Raw genomic sequence first — 25,192 nt, 5'->3', positions numbered from 1 at the left:
GGACTACGCCAGGGTACTTGCCATAGGCCTTCAGGACTACCTTGGGAGGCAAGAGACAACCAGAGGCCTCAGCTCAACAGTCAGTTGCCCAGCACTTCAGGGGTCATTGGGCTGCCAGCTGTGGGCACCAGAAGTACCTGGTAGAGGAGACACTGTGGGGAGAGAAACCTGGAGTGATCCTTCTCCTGGGAGAGGGGACTGCAGCTTAATGAGGTTGAGCTACCCTTCAAAGACTCATAGCTTAGAGGGACCTGCTCCAGGAGTGTCCTGCAGGGTGTCCAGGTGGGAGTAGAATAGGGGGCTGGGCTGCCGGTGGCCACCCAGGTTACACTCAGTTGTGTAGCCCATAGTTCAGTCACTAAGCAGCTGGGCGGCACAGATCTGTCCACAGACAGGGTTGCTAGCTCTGGGACCCTATTCAGAGCCAGATTTCAGTTGATGCAGGAGCAGCACCCCCAGGGGAAAACCAGAACTGTTCCAGCCTCATGTGATTGGGAGACTGGTGCTGGGAGTGTGGCTAGGCCGGTTCAGGCTAGGCCAGCCTGTATAAACATCAGTGGGAAGGCTTTTATTAGCTTCAGCAGTGCCCTTGTATTTACATAGTTGTCACGATCTACCTGGCAGACCACCTCAGCCCAGTGGCAAATATGGTATCAAACTCAGCAGCCATTTTGCAGGGCAGGGCTGGTGGCTCTGCTCCACAGAGTAGTTGCTGAGCATGACGTGGGGCCCCAGTCTCTTCTGGAGTCTGTTCATGAAGACAAATGTCTGTTCCCTCATCCTGGAGACCCACATACAGAGCAGCAGCTCTAGGCGAGAACAGTGGAAGGTGTGGGTCACCTTGACTGCGATGATATCCCAGCCTGGGGGTCTCCTGCTCACTCTTTGGGGACAGGTTCAAGTGGTACCGAAGGGAGAAGCCCCATGCACAGAAGGGTGAGGAGGGCTCCTGCAGGTCCTGGAGGAGCCGGCCCTCTATGGCCCTGGGACCCTGGATAGCTCAGCCCCCAAACCCCTACTGGAAGGGAAGGGAGACTGGTCAGGCAGGGGGCCCCAGCAAAGGCAAAAGTCTACAGGCACTGGGGGCAGGCGAGGAGGGAGAGGTAGGAATCAGTGCTCTGGCACACAGGCTGAGCTTCGGCTTCCCCCCCCCCCCCACACACTCCACTTCTGCCAGCCATCCACCTGCTCTTGCATTCTTTTAAAAAAAAAAGTATGGAAATCATATTTTGATGTCTCTCTCTTTCTAAAAAAATTAATAAAAAATATAAAGGTATTTTTAAAAGGAAGTTCTTACATACCTACATTCTGCTTGTTCTTTTTTTTAAATTTATTTATGGTTTTCTGTTTTTCTTTTCATGTGAAATGCCAAATGTTACAAATGTTTTTTCACCTCACAAATAAGCAGAAAATATAGGTTAAACTGTTTGTCCAACTCAGGAATGAGTTTGGACAAGGTATCAGAATTCTGAACTCTAGGTTCTCTACTTTAAAACCTTGACAAAATAATTCATCTTGTGAGTGCTGGACAAAGATAAAATAGCAATGCTGTGACTGCCTGGCTTTAAATACTTCAGTTCAACTAAGATGTTCTTATACCTCAGTTATGCTTCTCAAGAGATTCTCCGTCCCCAGCATAGAATGAACACTTTCTAAAAGGCAGAAAACATTAAAGAGAAATTTAAATTTAATTAAAGTGAAATTTTCCCTTTTTCTCCAACTTGTTTCATTATTTTTTTCTCCTGGGGGTTTGGAGGCTTGAAATGAAGTATTTTCAAGGAAACAAGAGTGTCAGAGGACAGAGCCCCTTTTCCTTCTTCCTAAGAGCTTCAAAGCTTAGTTCTGTGTGGCTCCTTTCCAGAAAGACTTCCCTCAGAGACAACACCTACAATTTTCAAGATGGTCAGAGCCTGCTGGGCAGGACAGACATATAACTGCACTGCTTTGGCCTAAGAAGAAATATTGAAACTTTGAAGTGACGTTATGAAATATATTATGAAATATGCTGAGTTCCCCCTCCCATAGTACCATTTAAAACTCCTGCAAAATTCCATAATACAATGAAAAGAAAAATGTACTATCATAATCTATCTAATGTAGACCAGTCATCTAATACAGCAATCATTTTTGTAGACACCAAACAAAAGTTTGGATGAATGAGAAAGTCTATTTCATAGATCAAAAAAAGGAACTATTATAGTAAGACAAAATGTAAATCCTAAAGCTTTGAAAGCCGAGGCTGGGGGAAGCAGGGAGGATTTATAACACAAGGAAAATTCTTTTTGTTTCCTTATTATTTGGAATCCTAATGCAGTATGCACTCTACATTATGAACAATTATATTTTTTAAACCAGTAAACAAATGGTTAGGTTTTTCCACATAAACATAGTAAAAAAACAACATTTTAAAAACTGTTAGTTTTTGTCTTATTTGCATATTTAAACAAAATATGTACTTTGGTGACTTTATTTGTCCAAAATAAATATCATTTTTAAATTTAACAATTTTAAAAAATGTTTTTTACACTATTTAAGGCAAATTAATCTTCATTATGTGGGGTCATAAGAGGTATAGAAGAGTATAATTTCCAATGAGCAAGAAACTAAGCTATCCTGACCAGGCAGTGGTACAGTGGATAGAGTGTCAACTGGGATGCAGAGGACCCAGGTTATAGACCTGAGGTTGCCAGCTTGAGTGTGGGCTCATCTGGCTTGAGCAAAAAAGAAAGCTCACCAGCTTGGCCCCAAGGTAGCAGGTTCAAGCAAGGGGTTACTCGGTCTGCTGAAGGCCCGCGGTCAAGGCACATATGAGAAAGCAATCAATGAACAACTAAGGTGTCGCAACAAAAAACTGATGATTGATGCTTCTCATCTCTCTCCATTCCTGTCTGTCTGTCCCTATCTATCCCTCTCTCTGACTCTCTCTCTCTCTGTCCCTGTAAAAAAAAGAAAAGAAAAACTAAGCTAAATGCTGTGAAGGGAGCAGAAATTATCCAAATATTTTCAAGTTATGGTTTGAGTTCAAGGACCCACTGTACCTTGGGGAAGAGTGAAGACAATTATGTGACAAGTGCTAAAATAGGCACTTGTACAGTGTTGTGGAAGCACCAAAGAGGGTGCTATTAATTTCATTATTAAATTACCAGCAAGCTGTGTTTTGATAACCAAAACAAAACTGAAAATAGAAGCAAATAATTTTATATCTCCATTTTTTAAAATTAATTTTAATGGAGTGACATTGATAAATCAGGGTACATATGTTCAGAGAAAACATCTCTAGGTTATTTTGACATTTGATTATGCTGCATTCCCATCACCCAAAGTCCAATTGTCTTCCGTCACCTTCTAACTGGTTTTCTTTGTACCCCTCCCCTCCCCCAACACCCTCCCTCTCCCCGCACACCCCGTGACCCCCACCCTCTTGTCCATGTCTCTGAGTCTCATTTTTATGTCCCACCTAAGTATGGAATCATATAGTTCTTAGTTTTTTCTGATTTACTTATTTCCATTTTTTAAAAATTATTTTTATTTATTTATTCATTTTTTAGAGAAGAGAGAGAGAGAGAAGGGGGAGGAGTAGGAAGTATCAACTCCCATATGTGCCTTGACCAGGCAAGCTCAGGGTTTTGAACTGGCAACCTCAGCATTCCAGGCTGATGCTTTATTCACTGCGCCACCACAGGTCAGGCCTCAAATACATTTTTTAACAAAAAATTAACAAAATAACATCTACCTTTGCTATGTGCAACACTCTGATATATTTTATTCTGTGCTGTTTTTTCTTTTGTAATTGCTGGTTGTGGCACCCATTCAATTGATTTCACATCTCAGTAATACTTCACAGCCTACAGTTGAAAAACATTGCTCCAATTTGTCTTTAAAAATGTAAAGGGCCTGACCAGGTGGTAGCTCAGTGGATAGAGCATCGGACTGGGTTGCGGAGGACTCAGGTTTGAAACTCCAAGGTCACCAGCTTGAGCACGGGATCACTGACTTGAGCAAGGGGTCACTTGCTCTGCTGTAGCCTCCCCAAACCCCATCAAGGCACATATGAGAAAGCAATCAATGAACAACTAAGGACACTAAAGAACCACAACAAAGAATTGATGTTTCTCATCTCTCTCCCTTCCTGCCTGTCTGTCCCTATCTGTCCCTCTCTTTGTCTTTGTCACACACACAAAAAAGTAAATGTAAAGGAGCCCTGGCTGGATAGTTCAGTTGGTTAGAGCGTCATCCCAAAATGCAAAGGTTGTGGGTTTGATCCCTGGTCAGGGCACATGCAGGAACAGACCAATATTTCTTTCTCTCTTCCAACCTCTCCCTCTCTTTCTCTCTCTAAAATCAATAAATAAAATTAATTTTTTTTCCAAAAAAATGTAAAAGAAGCAAAGTATTCTGAGCATACCCTAAGTGTGGTCAGCAGGAACCCAGCTGTACACCTTTTCCCCAGTAAATGGATAGATTTCAAAGTCAGACAGGAGTAATCTATTGGAGAAAAAAAAGGGCCTGTGATTGCTCAACAATTTGGCCAGGAACACAAAGAGGCCTCTAAATTTGTCCAGCCCTCAAAGGGTAGATCTTCCCCCAGTGCCTATTTTTGAAGAGGCTATGGATGATAGCTCAGATGAGGATAGCTCATCTTCCAGAGAGCAGAAATGGGGACACAGACTGACTGCCCAAGATATTTACTCATTGCCAGGACTGGGAATCATCACTATCCCTGTCGAACAGGATAAGATACGTGCTGTGAACTACTGACATCTTATTTTCCCTCCATATTATATATTGGGTGCACTGGTGTTTTGCCTTAGGCTTCCAGATCATGAGGAACTACCAATGGACCTGACCAAAAGGTATCTTATCAATCAGAGACTCCAAATTAGGGCATGAACTTACTTCCTATATGAACCTTACCTTCCTTCCTAAAGAATAGTGAACTCTAAATCATCAGTATTTCAATCTAATTCTACTTCATCATAGGTTATAAAACTTCCAAATATTGGCCTGACTTGTGGTGGCGCAGTGGATAAAGCGTTGACCTGGAATGCTGAGGTTGCTGGTTCAAAACCCTGGGCTTCAGAGCGCCTTACTGGCCCGCACACCCAGGGTGCCCCATTATCCTGCGCCTGGTGCGATTCAGCCGCCAGCGGCAGGGCGAGCGGGAGAGGCACCAGGGAGGTCTTCTACTTGGGAGATTCTCTCCATGGGCGGGGCACCTCACCCAGCCATTCAAGCTAACAATCAAGCGTTGGGGGAGGGGCGCGCGCAGGCAGCCTAAAATGCCTTCGGGAGCACAGCTGCGACCCAATCACTGAAATTAGCTTAACCCATGAAATCTGCGCACCCTCGGTTCTAATTGATAAGATCTCTCTCAGTTCAGCGACCCAAGACAAGAGGCGTGATATTTTTTAGTGCCTCTCGCTAAAGGGGCGGGGGCAACTTCTGATTGATAGAGCCTCCATATTCAGGGATAAACGCTAACAAGAGGGACTTGGCAGATAATAAGATCTATACTACACTAGTCGCAAGCAGAGACTAGTGCCTCTTCTTCCCAGCCAAAACAGGCTACAAAGTGTGGAAAGCCTGGGTTGAGAGGTCCAACTGAATGCTAGGCGCTGAACAGTCACCTTGACAACAATTGACTCCCACCCCCGCCTGATTACACTGGAGGCCCTGACTGCCAGAGCCTTTCCCAAAGCCTTGCACTGAGTGGGGATAGAGTGGGGATTTCCAAGCTCTTTGAGCCTCTTACAACCCAGGCAGAAGCAGTTGCAGCCTTATAGCTGGATCATCAGGCTGCTAATTCAGGAAGGGGGGACTAGGAGAGAGAATCCAGGAAAGCAAACTCTCTCATCGTTGGACCCTGCAAACGACAACAAGCCTTGACTACCAGCAAGACTAAAGCCAATTATATGACATTGCCATAGAATCCCATCAACTGCAAATCCCTACCTAAGTGTGACACAGGGGCAGAGCCTGGGGTACAGAGTCACCGACCAGGAAGAGGGAGATAAAAGAAAAAGGAAGAAGTTAACCTCTCAAAATCAAGAAAAATCCACAGACTTTACAACTTGTTCCACTAATTTTTGTTGTTGTTGTTGTTTGTTTCTTCTATCTTATTGCCTTTATTTCCTCCACCTCGGTCCTTCTATTCTCTGCCCATCTTATGCTTCCCTTTTCTTGAACTACACTACCCATAACTGTTACATTTTATTTCTCTTCTTCATCCTCACCCTCCTTTAAGGTTATACTCCAAAACACTTAACTCTCACTCTCTCCTCTTTTGTTTTTTTTTTGATTTGCTTTATTTTGTTTTTTTCTCTTCCTTTTTTATTACTTCCTTCGTTTTTCTCTTTTTCTTATTTTTTCCTTTCTATTCGTTTTTTCTTTTCTCATTTTATTTTCCTCCCATTTAATCCTCAATCACGAACAAATTAGTTAATTTGGGACTCAAGGCTTATTTGGCTTTATTTTTCTTTTTTGCTTTTGTTTTTGTTTTTTTCTTGTTTGTTTATTTTTGTGGCATTTTGGGTCCTCCCAAACCAAGGTCTCCATTGTATTTAGTCTTCGCTCCACTTAATACAACAGATTTTTACTTATTATTTTTATTTTTTTCTTCTTTATTATTCTTTTTTTGGTCCTTTTTTCTGGTTCCCTCTTATCCCTCTCATTATATCTCTTAGTTGACCATCACTTACAAGCAAATCATCTTATGCTTGTCTAAAATTTTCTTCCTTATTTTTTTTTTTTTTTTTGCATTTAGTAGGTCTCTACTCCCTTTTTTTGCCCCTTGAACTCTTCACCCCAAATCAGGCCCTCCATTATAGGCACAATATTTCCCTGAGGAGGGGAGAGGAGGGAAAGAGAAGAAAGAAAAAAAGGGGGAAATAATAAATTATTACTGTTTTATTTGTGGGGTGTTTTACCTTTTTTTTTTTTTTTACTTTTTACTCTTTATTAATTCTAATTAGTGCTATCAACAAGACCACCCTCAGATGCCAATAAGAAAGAGGAAATCGAATATTATGGATACAAAAGAAAGAGAGGTAACACAAATAGATGTGGAAAAATCTATGGAGAAAAGACTTAACATATTGGAAGCCTTGGAGCTAAATGACAGAGAATTTAAAATAGAAATCTTAAAAATACTCAGAGATATACAAGAAAACACAGAAAGGCAATATAGGGAGATCAGAAAACAACTCAATGAACACAAAGAATATATTACCAAGGAAATTGAAACTATTAAAACAAATCAAACAGAAATGAAAAACTCAATTCACGAGCTGAAAAATGAGGTAACAAGCTTAGCTAACAGAACAGCCCAGATTGAGGATAGGATTAGTGAAATAGAAGACAAACAACTTGAGGCACAACAGAGAGAAGAAGAAAGAGACTCAAAAATAATAAAAAACAAGAAAGCCCTACAGGAATTGTCTGACTCCATCAGAAAGAATAACATAAGAATAATAGGTATATCAGAGGGAGAAGAGAAAGAAAATGGAATGGAGAATATACTCAAACAAATAATAGACGAGAACTTCCCAAGCCTGTGGAAAGAACTAAAGCCTCAAATTCAAGAAGCAAAGAGAACACCGAGTTTTCTTAACCCCAACAAAACCACTCCAAGGCACATCATAATAAAGATGACACAAACCAATGACAAAGAAAAAATTCTCAAGGCAGTCAGGGAAAAGAAGAGTACAACATATAAAGGAAGGCCTATTAGATTATCATCAGACTTCTCAGCAGAAACTCTACAAGCTAGAAGAGAGTGGACCCCAATATTTAAAGCCCTGAAAGAGAGGAACTTTCAGCCAAGAATACTATACCCATCAAAGCTATCCTTCAAGTATGAAGGAGATATAAAAACATTCACAAATACAGAAAAGATGAGAGAATTTATCAACAGAAAGCCCCCACTCCAGGAAATACTAAAGGGGGTTTTCCAACCAGATTCAAAGAACAAAAGAAAACAACACCACAAGTAACAGCTCCACCAAGAACACAATAAAACCAAACTTAAACTGTGACAACAAAGGAAAAAAAGGGGGGAGAGGATGGAGATTAACAGTAGCAAAGGATGATGAAGTGCAGAAATACTTATAAGATAGGGTACTACAATGAATATGGTAGGTACCCTTTTCATTACTTAATGGTAACCACCCTTGAAAAAACCACCACAAAAACACTTGACTTTAAAAAGGTAGCAACAGAGGAAAGAAGTATGGAACACAAACAAACAAAAACAAATGATAGAAAAACAAAAGAGAAGAATCAAACTAGATACAAAACTAACAGAAAGCAATTTATAAAATGGCAGTAGGGAACCCACAAGTGTCAATAATTACACTAAATGTAAATGGATTAAACTTACCAATAAAAAGACACAGAGTAGCAGAATGGATTAAAAAAGAAAATCCAACTATATGCTGCCTACAAGAAACACATCTAAGCAACAAGGATAAAAACAAATTCAAAGTGAAAGGCTGGAAAACAATACTCCAAGCAAACAACACCCAAAAAAAAACAGGCGTAGCAATACTCATATCTAATAATGCTGACTACAAGACAGAAAAAGTACTCAGAGACAAAATGGTCATTTCATAATGATTAAGGGGAAGTTGAATCAAGAAGACATAACAATCCTTAATATATATGCACCAAACCAAGGAGCACCAAAATATATAAGACAGCTACTTATTGACCTTAAAACAAAAACTAACAAAAATACAATCATACTTGGAGACCTCAATACACCGCTGACAGCTCTAGATCGGTCATCCAAACAGAGAATCAATAAAGATATAGTGGCCTTAAACGAAATACTAGAACACCTGGATATGATAGACATCTACAGGACACTTCATCCCAAAGCGACAGAGTATACATTTTTCTCTAGTGTACATGGAACATTCTCAAGAATTGACCATATGTTGGGCCACAAAGACAATATCAGCAAATTCAGAAAAATTGAAATTGTACCAAGCATATTTTCTGATCATAAAGCCTTGAAACTAGAATTCAACTGCAAAAAAGAGGGGGAAAAACCCACAAAAATGTGGAAACTAAACAACATACTTCTAAAAAATGAATGGGTCAAAGAAGAAATAAGCGCAGAGATGAAAAGATATATACAGACAAATGAAAATGAAAATACGACATATCAGAATCTCTGGGATGCAGCAAAAGCAGTAATAAGAGGAAAGTTCATATCACTTCAGGCCTATATGAACAAACAAGAGAGAGCCGAAGTAAACCACTTAACTTCACACCTTAAGGAACTAGAAAAAGAAGAACAAAGACAACCCAAAACCAGCCGAAGAAAGGAGATAATAAAAATCAGAGCAGAAATAAATGAAATAGAGAACAGAAAAATTATAGAAAAAATCAATAAAACAAGGAGCTGGTTCTTTGAAAAGATCAACAAAATTGACAAACCCTTGGCAAGACTCACCAAGGAATAAAGGCACAGGATTCAAATAAATAAAATCCAAAATGAAAGAGGAGAGATCACCACAGACATCATAGATATACAAAGAATTATTGTAGAATACTATGAAAAATTATATGCCACCAAATACAACAATCTAGAAGAAATGGATAAATTCCTAGAACAATACAACCTTCCTAGACTGAGTCATGAAGAAGCAGAAAGCCTAAACAGACCAATCATCAGGGAGGAAATAGAAAAAACTATTAAAAACCTCCCCAAAAATAAAAGTCCAGGCCCAGACGGTTATACTAGTGAATTCTATCAAACATTCAAAGAAGACTTGGTTCCTATTCTACTCAAAGTCTTCCAAAAAATTGAAGAAGAAGCAATACTTCCAAACACATTTTATGAGGCCAACATAACCCTCATACCAAAACCTGGCAAGGATGGCACAAAGAAAGAAAACTACAGACCAATATCTCTAATGAATACAGATGCTAAAATACTAAACAAAATACTGGCAAACCGAATACAACAATATATTAAAAAAATAATACATCATGATCAAGTGGGATTCATCCCAGAATCTCAAGGATGGTTCAACATACGCAAAACGGTTAACGTAATACACCATATCAACAAAACAAAGAACAAAAACCACATGATCTTATCAATAGACGCAGAAAAGGCTTTTGATAAAATACAACACAATTTTATGTTTAAGACTCTTAACAAAATGGGTATAGAAGGAAAATATCTCAACATGATAAAGGCCATATATGATAAACCATCAGCCAACATCCTATTAAACGGCATAAAACTGAGGACTTTCTACCTTAAATCAGGAACAAGACAGGGTTGTCCACTCTCTCCACTCTTATTTAACGTGGTGCTAGAAGTTCTGGCCAGAGCAATCAGACAAGACAAAGAAATAAAAGGCATCCATATCGGAAAAGAAGAAGTAAAGCTATCACTTTTTGCTGATGATATGATCCTATTCATCGAAAACCCGAAGGACTCCACAAAAAGATTATTAGAAACAATAAACCAATACAGTAAGGTGGCAGGATACAAAATTAACATACAAAAGTCCATAGCCTTTCTATATGCCAACAATGAAATATTAGAAAACGAACTCAAAAAAATAATCCCCTTCACGATTGCAACAACAAAAAAAAAATACCTAGGAATAAACATAACAAAGAACGTAAAGGACCTATATAATGAAAATTACAAAGCCTTGTTAAGGGAAATCGAAAAAGATACAATGAGATGGAAAAATATTCCTTGTTCTTGGATAGGAAGAATAAATATAATCAAAATGGCCATATTACCCAAAGCAATATACAAATTTAATGCAATTCCCATCAAAATCCCTATGAGATTTTTTAAAGAAATGGAACAAAAAATCATCAGATTTATATGGAACTATAAAAAACCCCGAATAGCCAAAACAATCCTAAGGAAAAAGAATGAAGCTGGGGGCATTACAATATCTGACTTTAAACTATATTATAGGGCCACGATAATCAAAACAGCATGGTATTGGCAGAAAAATAGACACTCAGACCAATGGAACAGAATAGAAAGCCCAGAAATAAAACCACATATATATGGTCAAATAACCTTTGATAAAGGGGCCAACAACATACAATGGAGAAAAGAAAGCCTCTTCAACAAATGGTGTTGGGAAAACTGGAAAGCCACATGCAAAAGAATGAAACTCGACTAAAGCCTGTCCCCGTGTACTAAAATTAATTCAAAATGGATCAAAGACCTAAATATAAGATCTGAAACAATAAAGTACATAGAAGAAGACATAGGTACTAAAATCATGGACCTGGGTTTTAAAGAACATTTTATGAACTTGACTCCAATGGCAAGAGAAGTGAAGGCAAAGATAAATGAATGGGACTACATCAGAATAAAAAGTTTTTGCTCAGCAAGAGAAACTGATATAAAAATAAACAGACAGCCAACTAAATGGGAAATGATATTTTCAAACAACAGCTCAGATAAGGGCCTAATTTCCAAAATTTACAAAGAACTCATAAAACTCAACAACAAACAAACAATCCCATAAAAAAATGGGAAGAGGACATGAACAGACACTTCTCCCAGGAAGAGATACAAATGGCCAACAGATATATGAAAAGATGCTCAGCTTCATTAGTTATTAGAGAAATGCAAATCAAAACTACAATGAGATACCACCTCACCCCTGTTAGATTAGCTATTATCAACAAGACGGGTAATAGCAAATGTTGGAGAGGCTGTGGAGAAAAAGGAACCCTCATTCACTGTTGGTGGGACTGTAAAGTAGTACAACCATTATGGAGGAAAGTATGGTGGTTCCTCAAAAAACTGCAAATAGAACTACCTTATGACCCAGCAATCCCTCTACTGGGTATATACCCCAAAACCTCAGAAACATTGATACGTGAAGACACATGTAGCCCCATGTTCATTGCAGCACTGTTCACAGTGGCCAAGACATGGAAACAACCAAAAAGCCCTTCAATAGAAGACTAGATAAAGAAGATGTGGCACATATACACTATGGAATACTACTCAGCCATAAGAAATGATGACATCAGATCATTTACAGCAAAATGGTGGGATCTTGATAACATAAGGAGTGAAATAAGTAAATCAGAAAAAAACAAGATCTCATGATTCCATACATTGGTGGAACATAAAAATGAGAATAAGAGACATGGACAAGAGTGTGGTGGTTACCAGGGGTAGGGGGAGGGAGGACATGGTAGGGAGGGAGCGAGAGAGTTAGGGGGAGGGGGAGGGGCACAGAGAACTAGATAGAGGGTGACGGAGGACAATCTGACTTTGGGCGAGGGGTACGCCACATAATTTAATGACAAAATAACCTAGACATGTTTTCTTTGAATATATGTACCCTGATTTATTAATGTCATCCCATTACCATTAATAAAAATTTATATATAAAAAAAAGAAGCTACTTTAGTCTAACAGACCCACTTTTAAGAATTCTCATTAGCACATCTTTTGCATAAAAAATCCTCCAAAGAAATATTAACAAGGTTGCTTTTAAGTGTTTGGTTTTATATACTTAATAAATAAATATAAAATTGCAAAAAAAAAACAAAACCCTGGGCTTGCCTGGTCAAGGCACATATGGGAGTTGATGGTTCCTGCTCCTCCCCCTGTTCTTTCTCTATCTCTCCCTCCCTCTCTCTCTCCCCCCTCTCTCTCTAATAAAAATGAATAAATAAAATCTAAAAAAGAAATAAACAAACAAAAAAACTTCCAAATATCTAGTTAACTAATGGCGTTGTCCCATTTTCCATCACTGATACTACTTTTTCTTCTTTTTTTTTTTGTGGCAGAGACAGAGAGAGAGACAGATAGAGGGATAGATAGGAACAGACAGGCAGGAAGGGAGAGAGATGAGAAAAATCAATTCTTTGTTGTGGCTCCTTAGTCTCTTTAGTTGTTCATTAATTGCTTTCTCATATGTGTCTTGAGGGGGGGTACAGCAGAGCGAGTGACACCTTGCTCAATCCAGCAACCCCGTGCTCAAGCTGCTGAGCCTTGCTCAAACCAGATGAGCCCATGCTCAAGCCGGCAACCTTGGGATTTCGAAGCTGGTTTCTCCCCATCCCAGTCTGACACTCTATTCATTGTGCCATCTCCTGGTAGGGCCCATTTTTCTATTGTAATATTTGTTTGATATTTTGATGTGGTTTGAATGTTAGTTAAATGAAAAAGCTCAATGGCCATCTTGAAATAGAAGTGCAGTTGATTCATTTTTAAGCTTCTTTCCTATTTTACTTTTAAGTTTCCATTCTTAACAATTTAGTTTTTACTCTTGAGTTTTTTCTTTTCCTCAGTCTTTTTATAAATTTGCATTACTTTGTTCCTGTGATTTGCCTTCACTAAAATAGCTGCTTTAGCCAAGGCTCCATTGGAGCAAAGATGGCCCGGGCGCTGGGGATGGCTCCTTGGCCTCTGCCCCAGGCGCTAGAGTGGCTCTGGTCACAACAGAGCGACGCCCCGGAGGGGCAGAGCATCGCCCCCTGGTGGGCAGAGCGTCGCCCCTGGTGGGCGTGCCGGGTGGATCCCGGTCGGGCGCATGCGGGAGTCTGTCTGACTGTCTCTCCCCGTTTCCAGCTTCAGAAAAATACAAAAAAAATAAAAATAAAATAAAATAAAATAGCTGCTTTAGAAACAGCATTAGGAAACCTCCACACCACTGATGGGGTTCAGGATGCACTACCCTAATGTTGATCAAATAAGTTTGTAAATAATGATATATATGTTTGCTCACTTATAGTTTGCATTGGGTGTGGGGGACAGGCTGTAAGCAGGCAGGATTCTTGTAGCCTAAGTCTTAGTTTTAAGATTAAGCCTTTCCCACCCTTTTTGATGTGAAGTGGTGAACTCTCATGAGGAATTCCATTATGCCTCAGATAAGTGACTTCATATCAGAGACTTCCTTATTTGTATATTGGATTAAAGGTTTTGATTTCTACACTATAAAATGGGGGCAGACCAGGAGCTTGCTCTCTCTCGGTTCCTGAGATTAGCATTAGAGAGAGAGAGCAGAAAAAGGCCACATGGAGGAGAGGAGAAGCAGCCAAGATGGTGGAGTGCTGGAAGAGAAGTCAGTAAGTGCAGAGTTTGTGCAGAGAGAAGGAGATGCGGAACAAAGGAGACTAAAGCTGGTGAGGTAGACACCTTTGATTCTAGGAAACTTGAATAAGTAGGTGGCTTTGGGAACCCTGAATGGAAAGGGAACTGTTTTCCCACTGTGTGTATTTCTTGCCCACTGGGTACAAGCTAGGATAAAGATGCTGTCCCACTAGTTCGTGACTCCATTGTTTCATTACCGTCTGTCCGAATCAAATGCGAACCTGCATGGGCCAGGCTGCTGTGATGGTGGTCCTGGCAACTGGCTTTACACCTAAAATATGGCATCTCAGCATATTCAATACTTTAAGCTGAAGGAGTCTGAACCAATGGCTTTGCAGAAAGGTCACTTGACCCCCCTCTTTCACTGCTTTTCTTCCCTGTTGTAAGTCATAAAAGCCTCATATATGAAAGAGGTGCCCTCCCTAGGCCTGGGGGAAAGAAGTATTCTTATCTCCAAAGACAAAGGGACACCAAGAGGAACCCTAACAAACAGGTCTTGCTAAATTTCCCCCAGGTCACTACAGTTACCTTATACTCTTCCTTGCCTACCATATTCCTCCATACTCTTTGCCAAACCTCATACAAAATACTCAGATCTGTTTCTTTGTGTCATTATTTCCTCATTAAGACTCTCATGTCACATAACACTGACATGTTATAGAAAATAAATTTGTATGCTTTTCTCTTGTTAATCTGTCTTTGTTTAATTTTCAAACCTAAGAACTTTGAGGAAAACTTCTCCACCCCGCACCACAAAGAGCAGGAACTCCATTCCTATTCTGGTCCTGCAGCAGCTGCCACTCTTCATTGTACCTGTCATTCAGTATCCTTTGTATGGTGACTTAAGCAAAAATCATTTTGTTGGTTTCTTGAACCTCTAAAAGGCTGCTTTTTCTTGTCTTCTTGAATCATGTTGTCTCTTTATGAAAAACTATTGTCGCCTGACCAGGTGGGGGCGCAGTGAATAGAGCGTCGGTCTGGGACGCGGAGGACCCAGTTTCGAGACCCCGAGGTCGCCAGCTTGAGCACGGGTTCATCTGGCTTAAGCAAAAAGCTCGCCAGCTTGGACCCAAGGTCAATGGCTCAAGCAAGGGTTACTCGGTCTGCTGAAGGCCCGCGGTCAAGGCACATATGAGAAAGAAATCAATGAACAACTAAGGTGTTGCAACAAAAAACTGATGATAGATGCCTCTCATCTCTCTCCGTTCCTGTCTGTCTGTCTCTATTTGTCCCTCTCTCAGACTTTCTCTCTGTCCCTGAAAAAAAAAAACTATTGTCTTCAAATCAATATCATATACAACCACTGGATTTGGGTCAGACATTGTCAACAATGTGCCCATTGACACCACATGAAGTCACATTACCCCCAGGAGAAACTCATATGAAAATTTCACCTTGATGAGTAATCAGATGATGCTAGAGAAATCCAAAGAGAATAACACTCTTGACACAGTATTGGCTGCCTACCTCAGATAATTCTCCTAAAGCAGGTTTTGCAAATGTACCAGGTTGGTGTGAAGTGCTGACCACCACACTAACCACCACACATCTTCACCATACTTGGGAGTTACCAGAGAGAGTGGGACTAATGCAAGACATGGCACAACTGTTGGGATCAATGACCCTAATATTTCTTTGAGTCAAGTTTTTAAAAGATGGCATTTTGGGCAACAGATTCCCCAAGCTTTCCTGATGGTGGGAAAGGTAAGCTGATTTAGATGGCTTCACCACCAAGACACATAAGAGATCCTGGAGTAAGCAAGAGTTGGACAGTTAAGAGTTTGTGGAGCAGCAACCATCATTCCCTCTCCTGCTCACGTAGGGGAGGAGGAAGATTTGACATTAGCACTTCACTCCCTTTTCTATAAGACTGAGAGTGCCATAGAACCTGTTTTCACTAAGTTGGGCAATACTGATTATCTCTTTTGTGATATTTGCTATACTGCTGGACCAGCCAGCACCTCACTTTCTAGAGACAAGGAGAAAAAAGCATGTCAAAAAAGATGGAGCCTGACCAGGTGGTGGTGCAGTGGATAGAGCATCGAACTGGGATCCAAAGAACCCAGGTTTGAGACCCCAAGGTTACCAGCTTGAGCGCGGGCTCATCTGGCTTGAGCAAAAAAGCTCACCAAATTGGACTCAAGGTCGCTGGCTCGAGCAAGGAGTTACTCGGTCTGCTGAAGGCCTGCGGTCAGGGCACATATAAGAAAGTAATCAATGAACTACTAAGGTGTCGCAACGAAAAACTGATGATTAATGCTTCTCATCTCTCTCCATTCCTGATTGTCTGTCCCTGTCTATCCCTCTCTCTGACTCCTTCTCTATCCCTGTAAAAAAAAAAAAGAAAAGAAAGCAAGAAAGAGGAACAACCTGGTGGGTAGCCTGTATTCCTATCACTTAATTCACTAGTATAAAAATACATAAATTTCCTGTAAGATGAACTAACACCTTGGAAAGATGGAAAGTAGCAGGACTAAAAGAGACTTCCTAATACATCCCTTCTCCCAACACACACACCCATGAGTCCTGTCCCCCTCCACAAGTAAACTCCTGTGTCCTTGCCATCCCAGATGGTAGGGATCCAGAAGTAAAAGGCTACAGACCAAATTGCCTTGGGAGTTAAGCAGGTGGGGAGAGAAAGAGGTAAGAGTCCCAAGACAGAGAACTATGATAGAGAGCACTTAGAGAGCTCTTGTGGAATAGTAGCTGTGACCGAATGTGCCAAAGAAGAGCCAGCATTTGGACACCTGTCTCATAAATAAAAGCAATGAAAACAATAAAACAGAGAAAGCAAAATGGAAGGAGCCATTGGTTGTCCCTTTTTCTTTGTGGGTATTTCTAGAATATGCATTCAACTGCCCTATCATAACATGCTGGCTCATATGTATGGGCATCATATTTACTTTTCTCCCTTGCTAATTATTAATTATGATAAAACTGGTGTTGCTGTCAACATCTCATATGTAAAAAGTACAATTAGAAAATGAGAAACAAATAAAACCTAAAAAAGGAAATGTGCATTTAGAAGAAAATAGTAATAACCGGTCATATAAACCCAATCTTTTAGAAAAGCATTATAAACTAAATTCACTTGATAAAAATATATTTTAAAAAATAAAGGGGTTTTGGCCCTGGCTGGTTGGCTCAGTAGCAGAGCATTGGCCAGGCATGTGGAAGTCCTAGGTATGATTCCCAGTCAGGACACTCAGGAGAGGCGCCCATCTGCTTCTCCACCTTTCCCCCTATTCTTTCTCTTTATCTCTCTCTTCCCCTACTGCAGTCAAAGGCTCCACTGGAGCAAAGTTGGCCCAGGTGCTGAGGATGGCTCCATGGCCTCCACCTCAGGCACTAGAATGTCTCTGGCTACAACGGACAATGCCCTAGATGGGCAGAGCATTGCCCCCTGGTGGGCATGCTGGGTGAATCCCGGTCAAGTGCATGCGGGAGTCTGTCTAACTGCCTCCCGCTTCTAACTTTGAAAAAATACAAAAAAAAGAAAGAAAAAGTAAAGGGTTCTAGATACCCAAATGCCAAAAGGAAAGAAGGTCAAGAGAAAAAGGTGGTCATAGATCCTGTTTTGATAACAGGAGGAAGACCAGGTAGCAAATTCTCTATTTGAGAAAGGCAAAGAACTTGGGCCTTGCTCAAAAATTCAGCCTAAAAGATTTTTCTACTTCTTCAAATGGACCTGTTATAAACATCTCCAATGACAAAGGTCTAGCCTCTCTGCAATTACCTACTTCACCTGGTCCTTGGGCAATCAACCAGTGGATCTACCATAGACACCAGAGACATAATCAGAAAAGCTGAGGTCAAGGGCCCAGATGAAAGCTTCTGGCCAATGGGATTTGTAAAGCCAGGAGGCACAGCCAGGGCCACAATCAAAGCAGCCCGGCCCATGCAGGTTCGCATTGGATTCGGACAGTCGGTAAAGAAACAATGGAGCCACAAACTGATGGGCCATAGTCTTTAATTCTAGCTTGCACCCGGTGGGCAAGTAAAAACACACACTGGGCTCCAAAACCCTTTCACATTCAGTGCTCACAAAGCCACTGATTTATCCGAGTTTCCTAGAATCAAAGGTTTCTAGCTCACCAGCCTTATTCTCCTCAGTTCCCCATCTCCTTCCTTATCCCAGATACAAACTCTACACAAACTGGCATCTCACTCAGCACTCTGCCATCTTGGCTGCTTCCCCTGGCCTACTCCACGTGGCCTCCTTCTGCTCTCTGCTCTGCTCTCTCCTCTAATGATAACCTCAGAAACCAAGAGCACAAACTCCCGCTCCGTCCCCATTTTATAGTGTAGAAATCCAAACCCTTAATCCAATATACAAAATAGGGAAGTCTCTAATACAAAGTCACTTTCTGAGGCATGATTGGATTGTACCACCCCACATCAAAAAGGGTAGGAAAGGCTTAATCCCAAAACCAAGCCCCAGGCTACAAGGATTCTGCCTGCGTTTAGCCCACCCCAACACACATTAATATCACCTGGGCGACGGCCTCCTCGTGTTATCTTTAACAAAGTGAGCATAATACATTTTATCTGCCCAAGAGGATTCTCCTTAACCTTCAAGTAGGTATTCATACTGCCACTACTTAAGTGGAGTGAAAAGCCACCATCACAGCCACCTGGCCCATGCAGGTTTGCATTTGATTCGGACAGTTGGTAATAAAACAACGGGGCCAAGAACTGGTGGGCCATTAGCTTTACTCCTAGCTTGCACCCACTGGCAAGTAAAAACACACACTGGGCTCCAAAACCCACTCATTCAGTGCTCACAAAGCTACTGACTTATCCAAGTTTCCTAGAATCAAAGGTTTCTAACCTCACCAGTCTCATTCACTTCTGTTCCCCATCTCCTTCCTTGTCCCTGCACAAACTGGGTTCTCCTTCAACACTTTGCCATCTTGGCTGCTTCTCCTGGCCTCCTCCATGTGCCTGTGCCCTTTCTCTGCTCTCCTCTCTAATGCTAATCTCAGGAACCAAGAGAGAGCAAACTCTTGGTCTGCCCCACTTTATTTTTTTTATTTTTTTTTAAGATTTTATTTATTTATTATAGAGAAGGGGGGGGAGGAGCAGGAAGCATCAACTCCCATATGTGCCTTGACCAGGCAAGCCCAGGGTTTTGAACCGGCAACCTCAGTATTTCCAGGTTGACGCTTTATCCACTGTGCCACCACAGGTCAGGCTGCCCCACTTTATTAAGAGGGTTTTTTTATTCATTTTAGAGAGGGGAGAAAGAGAAAGAAAGGGGGAGGAGCAAGAAGCATCAACTCCCATATGTGCCTTGACCAGGCAAGCCCAGGGTTTTGAACTGGTGACCTCAGTGTTCCAGGTCAAGGCTTTATGCACTGTGCCACCACCGGTCAGGCTCCGGTCTGCCCCACTTTAAAGTGTAGAAACCAAAACCTTTAATCCAATATACAAACAAGGATGTCTCTGATACAAAGTCACTTATCAGAGGCATAATGGGATTCCTCATGAGAATGCACCACCTCATATCAAAAAGAGTGGGAAAGGCTTAATCTTAAAACTAAGCCTTAGGTTATAAGAATCCTGACTGCTTACAGCCTGTCTCCTACACCCAATGCAAACTATAAGTGAGCAAACATATATATCATATTTACAAACTTATTTGACCAACATGGAGAACAAGAATATTCAGCAAACAGTGACTGCACATTACAGCAACTGCACTAATCTATTTCTCTTTTTGCCCACCTTGTCCATAAAATCAGAGTTTCCTATTACAACATCAAAGAAAAGATGAGACTGGATCTAGTTCATAGAAAGACCTGTACCAGCCTCACCTTCACCTATGTGAAGCCAGTAGCCAGGGCTACCATCACAGCCGCCTGGCCCATGCAGGTTCGCATTGGATTCGGACAGTCGTTAAAGAAACAACGGAACCAAAAACTGGTGGGCCATCATCTTTAATCCTAGCTTGCACCCAGCGGGAAAGTAAAAACACACACTGGGCTCCAAAACCCACTCACATTCAGTGCTCACAAAGCTACTAACTTATCTGAGTTTCCTAGAATCAAAGGTTTCTAGCTCACCGACTTATTCACCTCTGTTCCCCATCTCCTTCCTTGATCCTGCACAAACTCTGCACAAATTGGCTTCTCACTCAACACTCTGCCATCTTGGCTGCTTCTCCTGGCCTCTTCCACGTGGCCTTTCTCTGCTCTCTGCTCTCTAATGTTAATCTCAGGAACCAAGAGAGCAAGCTCCTGTTCTGCCCCCATTTTATAGTGTAGATTCATAACCTTTAATCCAATATACAAAATAGGGAAGTTCTAATACAAAGTCACTTATCTGCAGCATGATGGGATTGTACCACCCCACATCAAAACGGGTAAGAAAGGCTTAATCCTAAAACCAAGCCCCAGGCAACAAGAATCCTGCCTGCCTACAGCCCACAGAGACACACATTAATATCACCTGGGTAATAGCCTCCACGTGGGCAGCGCCATCTTTAACAAAGTGAATGTAAGGCCAGGAGCCGCCATCGTGGTCATTCACATGCAGGTTCCCATTGGATTCGGACAGTAGGTAAAGAAACAATGGAGCCAAAAACTGATAGGCCATTTTCTTTAATTCTAGCTTGCACCCGGCAGGCAAGTAAAAAATACACACTGGGCTCCCAAACCCACTCACATTCAGTGCTCACAAAGCCACTGACTTATCTGAGTTTCCTAGAATCAAAGGTTTCTAGCTCACCAGCCTTATTCTCCTCAGTTCCCCATCTCCTTCCTTATCCCAGATACAAACTCTGCACAAACTGGCATCTCACTCAGCACTCCACCATCTTGGCTGCTTCTCCTGGCCACATGGCCTCTTTCTGCTCTTTGCTCTGCTCCCTCTGCTCTCTCATGCTAATCATCCCAGGAACCAAGAGAGCAAGCTCCTGTTCTGCCCCTATTTTATAGCGTAGAAATCCAAACCTTTAATCCAATATACAAAATAGGGAAGTCTCTAATACAAAGTCACTTCTCTGAGGCATGATTGGATTGTACCACCCCACATCAAAAAGGGTAGGAAAGGCTTAATCCCAAAACCAAGCCCCAGGCTACAAGGATTCTGCCTGCCTACAGAGACACACATTAATATCACCTGGGCAACGGCCTCCTCGTGGGCAGCGCCACTTTAACAAAGTAAGCATAATACATTTTATCTGCCCAACAGTGAACATATCACATTTTATCCACCCAACAACCCACCTTAACTGGAAAGACACTGTACCCTGGCTAAGCTAGTAAAGGTCATCAGAACTAATTCTAGTCATGACTAGGATTAGATATGGCATAACTTGGAAGCACATTGGAAATGCAAATGGCTTAAGAGCTTGCCACAAAACTAGTTTAAATGTTAACTTCTCTGTAAATAAAAATAAAACATCCCCTTAAAACAAAAAGCTAAGAGACATTAGACCCAGGTAATAAAAAGTAGTATGGAACTCTAACAGAGTGAAATGCTTGTGCTATTTTTAATTCAATTATTATTTTTTATTTATTGTGTTGTAAGGTACCAAAAATCTGAAAATTGATATTGATATTCTGGGAGGAAAGATCAGGCTTTCCTATCAGGTCTTCTTGTCCCATCCCTCCTTTAGGAAGGGGAGAGAGACAAATGTAGAAGTTTCTGGTTGGCAAGAACAATGGGTCATTCAGTTTTAAATCTAAAATAAAGGTTAACCGAGAAACTTCTTCTCTTTCAACAGGAGACAGAATGTACATACCATCTTGCATTGATTGTAGTTCCTCCCCCTTCCTGAAATTTTGAGAGTAAAGAACCTCTAGGCTAGTGAGGGAAGATGAACCCTGAAAGATTTGTAAACATCTTTGATTGTGTTATTTTAAGAGTCTTAATGTTTCTAAACAAATGTTGCTAGCTCTTACCATGATGTCATGCCCTCCCCTGCCCCTGTGTGAACAAGGGTATATAAATAGCCCCTGAACTATTTTTGGCACTGCATGATTTGGGTCTGCAGATGCCCCGTGTCAGCCATATGTGGCCGGCATATTTAATAAATCTCCTCCTCTAATAAAACTCTTCAAAATTTATCTGGACTAGGTGTCTCTATGTGAACGTGATGAAATGAGGTACAGTGCCTTTCAGAATCTGGGGTGCAGTACTTCATAACATATGGGGGCTCATCTGGGATCCAGTGTTTCATGTCACCAGATTGAGACACCCCAAATCAAATGAACTCTCTACTGAGCTACCTGGCCCCGCTTGAATTTCATGGAGAGGTGTGCCACCTGAGACTTTTCAGGGCTCCCGGTCTTCCTGTGGGGTCCAGACCATTCCTTGGTAGATGCCTTCCAGTTCCCAAATTCGACAATTTGGATAATTCAGAAATTTGGATAATTCAGCCGAGAAATTGAGGAGGTAGGTAGAGCAACTCTTTCTGCTTTACTGAATTTTCTGGCTTCCCTTTGAACTCTTACTTTTGCTTTTGTGTTTGTAACTAGTTTGTAGTCTGTTTGGGACTGGAATGTAGGTAGAGTGGATTTGGGAGCTTTGCTGAATTGTTACACTGGGGAAGTGGAACCCCGGTGAAAGTAAGTAGGGCTCTCAAGACTGCTTTGCTGATTTGTTACTAGTCTATAGTTTTTACGTTTTGAACTGAAACTGCTGCAAAACAGACCAGATGTGGTCATACATTCACGCAGGTTCTCCAAGACCAAGACGTCGGTGGGGAGTTTTAGTGGTCCTGCCTTGGGTTCTAGTTGTGCTCTCAGTGAATGCCGGAAGTGGGCACATGCATCTATTTCGAGGAAGGCTAATGAAGGTTAAGTTCATCCAGAATTAGTCAGTTTCACATCACACTGAATCAGTGGAGGCTGAGCTAACCTGGATTGATTAATCTCGACCCAAGACTTCCAAGAGACTTCTCTGTTTGTTGAGATCTCAGTCTTTATTTTAATGTTTCCTTCTCTAAAACCCATGGTTAAGAAATCTCTGGTGCAGAGACCTGAATGCAACTGAGAGGTCATGAGGGGGAGCCTTCCCTCATCTGTGAGGCTTTGTCTTTGTTCATCATGTTATCGGTATTATTTAATCAAAATAGGCATGCATTGTTTGTGTATAAATCCTTTGTTCAATGTCTAAATGTGTCTGTTTGAGTCTTTTCTGTCAAAATTGGAAGTTTCTGACTAAAAACTATGTTAACTGACTTTCTTTGTTTTCAAAATCTACCTTCAGGGCACTCTGACTTTTCCCCTGAAGGAAAATTATTTGTGTCTGTTGGCTTCTTCACCTGGTCTTGTGTAATAATTAATATCTCTATAGTCAAACACATTCTTATTCTGGGTGCTAGTTAACTATCTGTCTTATATTTTTGTTTTTGTTTTTTGGGTTTTTTTTGTTTTATTTTTTAATTTTTTTAAAGATTTTATTTATTCATTTTAGAGAAGGGGGGAGACAGAAGAGGAGCAGAAAGCATCAACTCCCATATGTGCCTTGACTGGGCAAGCCCAGGGTTTTGAACTGGCGATCTCAGCGTTCCAAGTCAATGCTTTATGCACTGCACCACCACAAGTCAGGTTATATTTTTGTTTTATTGGTGCACTAATTCTTAGATTCTTCTGAAACAAGTTTCAGTTTTGTAATGAGTAATAGCAACTGGGAATTCTAATCCTCAGATAATAAGGACAGTCTGAAATATAGTAATTGGGAACCCAGGTTGTCCCAATCAGTTTCCATACATTGATCAGAGGCTAAATTTAATAATGAATCCACCACAGTGGCTTAAAACATGCTCGATACAAAGCAGATGCCATGTCTTCTTGGTCATGCAAAATTTGAGTCAAAAACAGGAAAAAAGCCTGACAAGGCAGTGGCACAGTGGATAGAGCGTCGGACTGGGATGCAGAGGACCTGGGTTCGAGACCCCAAGGTCGCCAGCTTGAGTGTGGGCTCATCTGGTTTGAGGAAAACCCCACCAGCTTGAACCCAAGGTCGCTGGCTCCAGCAAGGGTTTACTTGGTCTGCTGAAGGCCCGCAGTCAAGGCACATATGGGAAAGCAATCAATGAACAACTAAGGTGTTGCAACGTGCAATGAAAAACTAATGATTGATGCTTCTCATCTCTCCATTCCTGTCTGTCTGTCCCTGTCTATCCCTCTCTCTGACTCATTCTCTGTCTCTGTAAAAAAATAAAAATTTAAAAAAAAAAACAGGAAAAAAGAATAATTAAAGCAATAGTAGCAGCATTCCAAGAGACAAAGGATAAGGGACCCTTGGAGAAGAAGGAGAGATCTCCGAGGCACATGAGGATATGGCTGCCCTTGAGAGGAATTATGAGAAAATTAGTGTAAATTTTAATGAAGGAGAGGGAGGAAAAGAAAATAGAGAAGAAAATAATTTAAAAAAGAACAGGACTCAGCTAGAAAAGAATCAATGCATATATTGTAAGAAAAATGGACATTGGAAAAATAAATATTCCAGGTTACAAGCAGCTAAAAGTAAAAAAAAAAAAAAAGTGGAGCCCAAAACTTGAAAGTGTTTCTGCAAACTCTGAAGCAAAAGGACTAGCAAATAAGCAGTTTGAGTGAGAGAAAAACCTAGTGCTGATGCTCGGTGCATGGAGCAAGGGGTGGGGCTGAGTACACATGGTCCCTTCTCTCTCCATAGTTGTTCCCTGGTCTCCTGCACCCGAGAGGCAGGCAAACAGTAAACAGCCCACCTCCTCCAGGCACACAGTTAGGTTAGGATTCAGCCTGCTATGTATAGAGCAGGGGTCCCCAAACTATGGCCCGCGGGCTGCATGCAGCCCCATGAGGCCATTTATTCGCCCCCACCACACTTCCAGAAGGGGCACCTCTTTCATTGGTGCCCACAAAGTGTGGAGTCACTCACGTACATTACTACTTCCGGTGACACAGGATGCACAAGTCACAGCTCCAGAAGCGTGTCACATCACTTGTTATGGCTAGCAGTGACAAATATGGAACCAGACATTGACCATCTCATTAGCCAAAAGCAGGCCCATAGTTCCCATTGAAATACTGGTCAGTTTGTTGATTTAAATTTATTTGTTCTTTATTTTAAATATTGTATTTGTTCCCATTT

The 25,192-nt window shown here is 41.2% G+C and overlaps 1 pseudogene; it reads right to left on the bottom strand.

The window, feature by feature from the left end:
- Window positions 1-234: 234 nt before the first annotated feature.
- On the bottom strand, window positions 235-14,392 carry LOC136322370 (beta-1,3-N-acetylglucosaminyltransferase manic fringe pseudogene; annotated as a pseudogene).
- Window positions 14,393-25,192: the final 10,800 nt, after the last annotated feature.

The sequence above is a fragment of the Saccopteryx bilineata genome, chromosome 2 (genome assembly GCF_036850765.1).
Source record: "Saccopteryx bilineata isolate mSacBil1 chromosome 2, mSacBil1_pri_phased_curated, whole genome shotgun sequence".
NCBI classification, from domain to species: Eukaryota; Metazoa; Chordata; class Mammalia; order Chiroptera; family Emballonuridae; genus Saccopteryx; species Saccopteryx bilineata.
This window is presented reverse-complemented; position numbering and strand designations above follow the sequence as displayed.